General features: G+C 44.2%; 1 long non-coding RNA gene across 1 annotated transcript; it reads left to right on the plus strand.

Moving 5' to 3' along the window:
- Window positions 1-1,899: 1,899 nt before the first annotated feature.
- On the plus strand, window positions 1,900-5,012 carry LOC131589933 (uncharacterized). Its single transcript, XR_009279891.1, has 3 exons — window positions 1,900-2,953; window positions 3,798-3,926; window positions 4,732-5,012. It is a non-coding gene; the product is annotated as an uncharacterized LOC131589933 (long non-coding RNA).
- Window positions 5,013-11,085: the final 6,073 nt, after the last annotated feature.

Here is an 11,085-nt window from a genome sequence, read left to right on the forward strand (position 1 = left end):
CTGTGGAGATGGAGTAGCGAGGTAGAAGAGGAAAACTGAAAACTGCCGCCCCCCCCCCCCCCCCCCCCCCCCCCGCCGGGAATGTGCGTGCTGCCCCGCCCGCTCGGGTGACCCTGCTCGGCAGGACGGGCTTTTCTCTCGGCTTTATCTTAAAGTGACGCTCCCCGCCCAGGTGAAACCGCCTGATCCCCCGGTCCCTGCTGGGTGCCGTGACCCTCGTTCCCGGAGGAACTCCCGGGATGCCCCCGCTGGCCCCTCCGGCGGCTCCCTGCACGAGCCTTGCCCGGGTAAGCCTCTCAAAACTGCCTCTGCCGGGAGCTGCTCCCTTCTCGTCCTCACCTGTCACACTTCAGGCTGCTGCACCTTGGAGTGGGGGGGGGGGGGGGTTGGGGGTGAGGCGCAGAAACATGCTGCCGATCGTTCCCTCCCTTACGTGTCCCGCTGTCCGTCCCCGAAACGCCGGGGTGCTGGGCTTTCATTTCCGCGATAGAGAACCGGTCTCCTCCTCAGGGTGCCGTGGCCAAAATTGGGATTCTGCCGCAGAAATCCCCTGCGTGCTGGGTTTGTGATTACGGAGGAAATTCCTCACAGGGTCCTAGGCGATTACCGGTTACTGACTTCCGCTTCCCTTGAGCGGTCGCGGGTTTGCCCGGCTCGTTTAGGGCTAATCCTGGCCGAACCCGAGCGCCCCCGTCGCTGCTCTGCCCTGAATTTCAGTGAAATATCGATATAGTTTATAAATGCTCCCTTTGCTCGCCGCTCGGTGTTTCCCCGCGCAGCCGCGGGGACCGGGCTCGCTCTGAGCTTCGATCCCGGCCCCGGCGGTCCCGCCCGGAGGCTGCGGGTCACGGACGCGAGCTGAGGACCCCTACACATGTGGAGTTTTAAAGTAAAATTTCTATTACGCCCGGCTAAATGATCAAAATAACTACGTGTATTGATGATCACCAGGGAAAGCTTTTCAGGGAAGAAAATAGTCGTTTTGGTAGCGCAGATCCCGTTTTGACAATAATTGCATTCATTTGGGTTTGGGAATCCTGCCGGTGTAAGACATCTGAGAACTGGTATTTTGCAATTGGATATTTTGAAACTGGGTGCTTTTCATATTTTGGAACTCACTAGTTTACTATTTTGAAACGGAATCATTTTGGAATTTTAGAACCCCGTATTCTGGTATTTTGCAATTGGATTCCTTTGGAAATTTTCAACTCGGTGATTTGAAACTGCGTGACGCTGGTATTTTTGGACTTGTTCTGGTGTTTTAGAAGTGGGCATTTCTCTCCCCCTCCGCGGTTTGACAGGCTGGCACGGGGGGGGGAGACGCGGGGAGCGCGGGGACGGCGGCAGGAGCCTCGGCGATAAAAGCTGTGATTGCGCATGCATGGGTGGCGTCAGCGCCGCAGGGCAGCATGGGGGAGTGGTGTACGGCAGTGGGAGTTTCGGATCGGCCCGGGCCGCACCGCTCGGATCGGTGTCGCTGGACGGCGGCGGCGGCGGCGGGGCCGGCGGCTCCACGGGTGCCGGGAAAGCGGAGCCTGTGGGGCGGCGAGGCGGCGCGGGCGGCACGGAGGGGGTGTAGGGGAGCTGAGCTGCGGGAACGGCGATGCCGAGGGTGGGCGGGGTGGCGGAGCCGGGAACCACGGTGTCGGCGGGGGAAGGCGGGGCCGCGGGGACGGCGGCGGCGGGGCCCATAACCGCGGGGACGGCGGAACGGGGCGGGACCGCAACATCGGGGGTAGCTGGGACGGCAGGAGGGAGGCAAAAGTGGGCGGGCGGTGGGAGGGGTGGGAACGGAGCGTGCCGGAACTGGGGTAGGGGGAACGGGGGGCGCGCCGGTCTCAGTGGGCAGGAAAGGACGGCGGCCGGCGGGGACAGAGGATGCGGGGGCCGCGTGGTCGGGGGGAGGGGTAGGAGATACAGGGGTTGCGGGGGTACGGGGGGCTCGTCACGCGTTGTGTATTGGCAGCACGCATTTCTACGAGTGCTCTGCAGGCTGGGAGGAGCTTAGCGGCCGCCACAGTTCGGCGAGAGATGTTATTAAAAAGCTTATTAACAACTGTGTCCCAAAAATCTCTAGTAAAAAATTCTGAGTGTTTTGCGTTTGGGAAATTAACTAGAGTCCAGGTTAGGAGGGTTTTTAGTTCTCGTTTAGGCAATTTACTTTGGCCGGCTTTTAGTGAGAATTTTAGTTGCTTATACAGCTTTTTTTCTGGGGTTGAATAGTTTTGACCCGTGATAGACTGGTTTGTGACTCACCTCTTATTTTAATGATGTCGGCTCGTCTCTCAGAGCTCGGGTGATGGGTGCTGGCCGGGCACCTCCCGTCCGTTCTCGGGTGTCACTTAGTAATACTCGCACATAACCACGCTGCAGAGTCGTCTAAAAACTACAGTGCGGACGATGCAGCGGAAAAACTTTTAGAGAGTTCGGGGTGTAGATGCTGTGACAGCGTCTGCCCCTCGCTCGACCCCATAGAGGCTTTGCCCACCTAGCCCAGGTGAGACGTCGCCTCGCAACGCCCCCCTGAGCTCGGGGGCTCCACGGAAACCGGGGGTTCAGACGCTGCTTGGCAACCTTCACCCCGAAGAAACCACGCAGGGGATGTCCCGTGTAGCACAGAAGAGGCGTGGCTTTGCCACCCTTCTCAATGCCACGGGGCCCTGCGGAAACCAGGGGTGCGGACGCCGTTCGGAACGTGCGCCCCGAAAAAGCCACGCGGCGGATAGCTCTAGAGCTCCGGAGCCGACGCTGCTGAGCGACGGCCGGCCGGTGCCCGAGGGTGCCGCGGAACAGTGGAAAGAGAGTTACGGTGTTATGGTGATCAGCCGCATAAACTGCACTCTAGACGGCCTTAAAGGGTGAAAAAACCTGTCTTCGTAGTTGCCAGTGATGATGGAGCAGTGTCTCACCGATGGAGGAGTCGTGGGATGGCTCGTAAACGTGCGGGCGCCAGGTATTGGTGTGTAAAAACGCTCACTCGCGGTGAGAGACTTCTCCGGGGTCAAGCTGTTCAAGTATAAGCAATTTATTATAAGGGTAAAAAGAGGGGAGATCCGTGTCCGCCGCCGGCCTCGGCGTCCGCGTGGTCCGGGGAAGGGGAGAGAGAACGGGTAAGAGCAGGGGAGGAGAGGTTGGGAAAGGGGAGGGAGGGAATAAGAGAGCAATAGAGGGAAAGAGGGAAAAACCAGAGGTAGAGAGCAGGGAAGACTAGTGAGGTAGGAGCAGGGAGAGGGGGCTGAGAGTTAAGAGTGGGGGAGAGGGCTAGACGGGAAGGAGGTGAGGGAGCGGGGTTCAGAGGTAAGAGTGGGGGAGAGGGGAGCTGAGAGAGGGGTAAGAGTTGAGAGCGAAGTTCTTGTTACAATCCAATATATCTTTTTCTATCGTGAATATTCTAATTCTTAGTAACCGATCACCATGAGACACGGCCACTAAAGAGTTTACATACGGCCTATGCGCTTCCCTATATTAACGTACAGTGCTGCCCTTTAGACTCTACAAAGCTTTACAAGTTCTTTCCTTGCTTCTTTACCTTTGGACTTCTCGATCAGCAGAAGGACATTGTTTTGTCAGCAGGGATTCTCGTTCAACTGGCTAGGCTATTGTTCTTTGGTTAACCGGCACTCAGTATCCTAGGACTCGGAGCAGGCTTTCATTTCTACTTTGATTCTAGCCTTCATATTTTCAGAATCTTCTGACAAACAATCACATTCATAAGGTTTCCCTGTTTCACCCTCCCCAACAGAGTTGCTTCCCTCAGTTTCAACTACTTTCGTCCTCATCATCCCCATTTTTTCTAGGGACGCTTTGGAGGGACTAGGAAGATGAAATCAAAAGGAAAAAAGGAGAAAGATTCCCCCTGCAAATCCAGATCCCCCCTGCAAATCCATGCACCGGTTCATCTGCTCGGCTGCTGCTGCTTGACGGAGGTTTGTCCGATACCCGGTGCTGTTGCCCCTGGGTGAGAGGGTAGGGGCGGAAAGGGCTCGCCGCTAGTTCCCTGAACGCCTCGTTGTCTGCGCCTGACGCACTGGGCCAGGCCTTGACTTTACCTGGATAGAGAATTGACAAAGCCAGAAGTTTTCTGGATCAAAACAATACTCGGGTCAATTGGACTTGGCAATTAGTGAATTAATATAGCAGCTGGATTTTTACCGTGGGCTTGGAAAATTGTTATCCGGACATGATTTTCCAATCTTCCGTTGATTTATCGGCAGTGGCAGACTCTGGGATGAGAGTATATATTTAGTATATTTAGTAATTCATATGACAGATTATGCAGTTAAGTTTAATATTGCATAATATTAATGATGAATCTTCTTAATAAGTTTTTGATTTCTGTAAAAGTGTTATTTCCTATATGTGTATACATGTGCAAGTGTTTTAATTTGATGGTTTTTCATTGTCATAACAAAAAAAACAAATACCTTACTTAATTACAAAAAAAAGGGGGGAACCAAGGCTATGCCTCGGAAGTATAAAAACCTTATAAATCTTAAATTTTTGGAAAAAGTGTAAAGATCTTATATCTATTGCAAATAATTCTTGAACGGTCCTTTTTAAACAAGTCTTTTACTAAGCCAGTTCCATCAATTATCAGGTATTGTTCTAACAAGACTCAAGCAAAGTTGAGAGAGAATTCTTTGGTTCTGGTCAAAAGTTCAGAAGCAAAAAGATTAAAAAATTCATTTCAATTAATAATTTGGAGGAAAGTGTATGTTTGTGTATTCACAGGTTTAAAGCAGAAGTAACTTCCTAGAGAAGAACCTGGAAACTCATCAGCTGCAGAGACAAACGGACGGCCCAAAGAGCAGAAGAGCGAGCACGCAGATGTGAACCGTATCGAGACCGCAGTTGACGGCTGAACGGCTTGGATCCCACGTGCGAGAGCAATGGACTTTGGGTTTCGTGTGAAAAAGTGGGAAAATGAATATTGTAAAGCCTCATTTGTTAAAACATGAGTGAAGGAAAAATAACCCTTCTTGAAAAGTAATCCAATAAAAGATTTAGGTTGATTTTCTTTATTGTTTTTTTGGTTTGTTTTTTTTAAACAGAGAGGGGCAGATGTTGGAGTCTGAGATACAGAGTGTGTGCCCTTGTTTTTAATATTTAGTTCTAGGATTCAAGGAAACACTGAATTTCATATAATATGAAATTCATGTGCATGTTTTCATGGTGACACATGAAAACAAATGTTAAAGTTAGATAGGAAAAGTGTAAATGTGTAGATTAGAAAGCCCAAGTGTCCCCAGATGTCCCCAGGTCCCCCCAGGTGAGTTCCAGATGTATCCTCTCCATCCCAGGTGTGTCCCAGGTACCCCCAGGTGTCCCCAGGTGTGTCCCAGATGTATCCTCTCTATCCCAGGTGTCCCCAGGTATGTTCCCAGGTACCCCCCCCAGGTACCCTCAGGTGTGCCCAGGTGTGTTCCTTCTGTTACCTCTGTCTCTCTTTTCTTTGCCTCCTTTGGGCTCTGTTCTCTGTGGATATATCTTTTCTTTAGTCTCTCAGCCTTCTCTGGGCTCAATTCTCTGTGAATACAGTTTTCTATAGTTCCCCAGCCTTCTCTGGGCTGAATTTTCTGTAGATACAGTTCTTTCTATAGTTTCCCAGCCTTCTCTGGGCTGAATTCTCTGTGAATACAGCTTTCTATAGTTCCCCAGCCTTCTCTGGGCTGAATTCTTCTGGGATCCTCCCTCGTGGGGAGTTCCACTTATATCTCAGTTCTCATTATTCGAAGTAAACTCTCGAGCTCCTTAAAATCTTCTTTCGCGTGTTTATTGCAGAATCCTTACAAAAGTTACCAGGTTTCTTCAGGCTGGCTTCAAGGTTAATCTTTGCAATTTGGTACATTTCTTTCTCCTGATGGTACAAACAAGGCCTTGTGGCACACTTCATGTCTGATACACAAAATGGCCCCGAACTACGCAGTTCTTTTATCTTTATACCTATTTTTACCCAATTAACAATAGACACGTATATTATTTTTCTTAATGACCCAATGACCCATCACCTCTGTGATGCACTGCAGCATTTTCTATCCAATTACTAACTACTACCCAAAAACCTCTAGGAAAAGAACATGAAGAAGAAAGAAGAAGGACAAGAGACAACACCCTAAATCCTCCATCTTTTCTCCTGTTCTCTAAACTACTTTTTCACCCAGTGATTTAAGAAACTTTCTAATCTACACACCTATCTTTCTTATCTAACTTTAGCATTAGTTTTCATGTATCACTATGAAAACATGCTCATGAATTTCATATTATATGAAATTCAGTGTTCTCTTGAATCCCAGAACTAAACATTAAAAGCAAGGGCACACAGTCTGTATTTCAGACTCCAACATCTGCCCCTCTCTTTAAAAAAAAATTTTAAAAAAATCAACCCAAAGCTTTTGTTTGATTACTTTTCAAGAAGGGTTATTTTTCCTTCACTCATGCCTTATGCACCAACAACAGAACTGCTGCTCTGTTCCACAGAGCGCTCTGCCTCCAGTTTTGAACATCAGTTAACTAACTACCCAAAGCTAGAGAAATAGATCTAGGTTGCTTACTTGACTAGTAGCTTAATTTGTCTAATTGCTCTAAAGTTTCTGCTGAAGTTAATTGAATTGAAAGCTAAGTTGTTATAAATCTCTATCTAAAATTTCAAAAGTCAAACTCTTCACAATCAGGTGTGACTAAGATTGATACAAGATTACACTAAGATGTTGCCTCTTTGTATAGAGCATGATTTGGAATAATATTCATTATCTCATTTTCATTCTGTTTTAACACAGAAAAATTGAATATTATACAAAAATCTATTTTTACTGAGATAAGGTATACTTTCTTTTGAGTTAACTAAAAGAAGTGATGCAGGTGAAATTGCATCACAAAGTGATCAACAAAATGATACAGCTCAAGGGTGATGCCTGATTCACTTTCATATTCAAGGACTTTATCTCTCGTGCAAGATTCTGAATCTTGACACTGTTCACACCACGCTTTAACAAATGAGGCTTTAAAATATCGACTTTCCCACTGTTTCTCATGAAACCCAAAGTTCACTGTTCTTGCATGTTGGATCTAAGCTGTTCTGCTGTCAACTGTGGTCTTGATACAATTCACATCAGCATGCTCGCTCTTCTGCTCTTTGGGCCATCTGCTTGTCTCTGCAGCTGATGAGTTTTCATGTTCTTTGCTAGGAAGTTACTTTTGCTTTGAACCTGTGAATACACAAACATACACTTTCCTCCAAATTATTAATTGAAATAGATTTTTAATCTTCTTGCTTTTGAACTTTTGACCAGAACTTAAGAATTCTCTCTCAACTTTGCTTGAGTACCGTTAGAACAATACCTGATAATTGATGGAACTGGCTTCGTAAAAGACTTGTTTAAAAAGGACTGTTCAAGAATTGTTTGCAATAGATATAAGATCTTTACGCTTTTTCCAAAAATTTAAAATATATTAGGTTTTTATACTTCCGAGGCATAGCCTTGGTCCCCCCCTTTTTCTTTATATAATTAAGTAAGGTATTTGTTTTTTTGTTATGTCAATGAAAAATCATCAAATTAAAACACTTGCACATGTATACACATAGGAAGTAACACTTTTACAAAAATCAAAAACTTATTAAGAAGATGCATAATTAATATTATGCGATATTAAACTTATCTGAATAATCTATAATATGAATTGCTAAATGTACTAAATATATACTCTCATCCCAGAGTCTGCCACAGCTGATAAATCAATGGAAGATTGGAAAATCATGTCCGGATAACAATTCTCCAAGCCCGATGTAAAATCCAGCTGCTATATTAATTCACTAATTGCCAAGTCAAATTGACCTGAGTATTGTTTTGATACAGAAAACTTCTGGGTTTATTGGTAAATTCTCCATCCAGGTAAAGTCAAGGCTTGGCCAGAGCCTTAGGCTTCATCTGGAAAGATGTCTCCTAACTCATTTTTAAAGCAAGGGGTTTAAAAATAACAGCTGTAAGATGCTTAAAACACAGCAAACTTCCAAAAAACATTTGTATAAAGCAAATGACAAGAAGTCTTAGGTACCAGATCAATTAAATTATGCAGCACTTGTTTAATCTGAAGCTTCTCTCATGGCAGCTGACCCTTAGCAATGGTACATCTTCTTAAAATTCTGAAAACACTGAAAAATAAGAAAGCTATAACAATAGCAATAACAATATATCAACGATATAACAATATAACAATAATAATATAACAACAAACAATAGAACTCTCAATGAAGTCAAAGGTGTCACTGACTGCATTCACTTCTGTCCACAAGCAGGTGTTCATCTTCATCTCTTTAGGAAAATAACTATATTTTGCAATTTAAACAAATATCTTCAACAAAACATAAAGCAATTTAAATTTAAACTTGTTAGAAATTAATTATGATAAAAGGAAGTAACAAAACTTAAAATCAAAAAATACTAAAGTTATAACTTAACTTAAAAACACTCAAACTTAAACATAGTGAAATTTAACTTTGATTAATTCTATTAACACTTAATCTATATCAGATGACAATACAACTTAATCTTACTCTATTATTATTAAAAAAAGGCAACTAAAAATTTGGTATACACTTCTTTGAACACAATATAATAGGAATATTGGTTCACTATAAAGATTATAGGGATGCAACAAATTTATCATCATTCTATGTTATCTGGTTTTGAGAATAACTCATGATAACTGTAGATGTTATTAAAAATATCAATTCATAACAAGAATTTGCTTGGTATATGCTTATATTTGTTAGGATTTTTAGAGTGCAGTTTCACTAGAAAAAAAAACAAAAAAACAACACCACAGATTTGGTAATTTGCTATTCAGCTTTTGTAGTACTTTTCAGAAACATTAAGTCTAACTTTTTAACTTAAATTCAAAATCCAAATTTATATATATGCTGTTATACATGTTTTTTTTATAACAAAAGGACTCACATTAAAATTGCCTAATTATAAAAAAAAACCCAAGCAAATGGGTAATATATGGTTAACATAATTTTGAAATTACTGAAAACTGTATTGAACTAACTCCACAATACACATACTCAAATAAAAGGAAAGGTTAAAAATAAAAGAAATTTGTCATTCAATCCTTTTTCTGTAGGATTAATCATATGATCTTTTAACTCAATTTTAAAGAAATGCTTCTTGCAGAAACTGACTGTAACTACAGTAATAATGCTTGATGATCACTCCATATGATACAGTATTATATTATCAGTAGATGTATAGTGAAGATAACATTTTCAAAACCTTCATGTATTAGGAATACTGAAACAGAAGAAAAATCTTTTAAACTTCTTGGGATGTATAAATATCATTTTCCATGCTATTTTGTAAAAATAAAACCAGCAGATATTATTAAAAATGGAACATCTATATATATTTCATTATAAAATGTCTATAAGCTTTTTGATCTATTTTTGAAGGCACTTCATTCAATAGAGACTTCTTTTTAAAACTCAATCATGATTACAACAATTTGCTGATTTACCAACAATACAATTTGCAAAGCTTTTAATTTTTTAATTGTCCAATTAAAACACTCTCTTTTTTGTCCCTCTCTGAGATGTCCAGCTTTCTGTTGTTTCTCTTTTGTTTTGTTGCTTTCTGTAGCTTCATCGAAGTTGCTTGAGTTGTTTAACCGGTGGTTGCCATGGCGACAGCGTCTCTGGCTGCTGTGTGCTATCAAGCCCGTCCGCGCCGCGCTGCTTTTGAATCTGAGAAAAGAACTCTAAAAACTTATATTTAGGAAGAAACTCCTTTTCAGGAGATAAATCCCTTTTTGGGTGACTGCTGTTTGTCCCAGAAAACGGACCCACGACCCTGAGATCAAGAGTCTCAGGCTCTGCCGGCTGAGCCAGCCGGGCTGACTTCCGGAACTTCACAGGCTCGGCTTCAGTGCTGAAACGCGCATGCGCGGCTCGACAGGGTTACCCCGCCAATCTCCCCTCCGGAGGGCCGGGTCTTCCCCGGTATGGATCACGGCAGTGCTTTCCCTGCGGGGTGTGCCTTTATAACTTTGGCCAGCCCCTTTTCTTTCGCTGTCTGTCTACGGCAGCGTTCTAATATTTTTTTTTTTCTTTTTCTAATCTTTCCCCCCTCTGCTCGGGGTCACTCCGCGGCGCGGCCATCCCGCCGTTTCCCGCCGCTCTTTGAAGCCTCTCCTCTTTGGGCAGCTTCTAACTCCGCCTGATGGGCGGGTATTTTCGGGGTTGCCTGCTGAGCAAATACCCCCCTCCGTGTCCCCTCTTGGGCAGACACACCTTTACTAGCCTTTTCTAACATCTCTGTGTTATTAAATTCGTCAGAGGGCGGGGTAGGCTCCCTCCCTCGCTCTGGCTCCTCTGACGTGCATGGAGGGTGCAGGGGGCTGTTCTAAAGGCGTGGTTTCAGAAGCAGCGTGGAACTTTTCTAACTTTTTTTTTTTTTCCTCCATTCCGCCCCCCGCGATTTCTTCTAACCGCAATAATTCCAAAAAGACTCTATATAAACCATCATATCTCTCCATGCAATTTTTTTTTAACCTCTAACAATATAACAAACTGCTCACTCTGCTTTCTGAAGTAACACAAGTGTGAAAAACGAAGTTCACTCCTGTAAAATTTTAAAACAGTTTAATAAAGACAATAAGAGACATAAAGTAAAGCAAAGAGTTACGGCCGGGTGCCTTGCCGCTCTGCCAAGAGCACACCTGGTATCTCAGGGACCCCCTTTTTATCTTCCCCTGCTGTGAGGGGTTAATGCATATTCATACATATCCCCTCCCTGGTTCTGCCTTCTTAGATCATGCTTTTGCACAACTTCATTTTCTGCTGGTCAGCACTATTTTTGCTGATCATCATTATTTTGGATTTTGGTTTCCTTTCTTCTGGAAATGGTCAATTATCGATAAGAGCGTAAGCCCCTCATCCTTCCTTTGAGGGTAGCTGGTCTTCCTGTCTTCCCCCCTTGCCAGCATCCTGGTACCAGCTTCTTGATAACCATTTGCTCTCCTTTTCCTGCTGTTGATAATAGCCTGTTTTCCACAGCTTGATCCTCCCATTGTCTTGCTTGTTTATCTTGC

The sequence above is a fragment of the Poecile atricapillus genome, chromosome 30 (genome assembly GCF_030490865.1).
Source record: "Poecile atricapillus isolate bPoeAtr1 chromosome 30, bPoeAtr1.hap1, whole genome shotgun sequence".
Lineage (NCBI taxonomy): Eukaryota > Metazoa > Chordata > Aves > Passeriformes > Paridae > Poecile > Poecile atricapillus.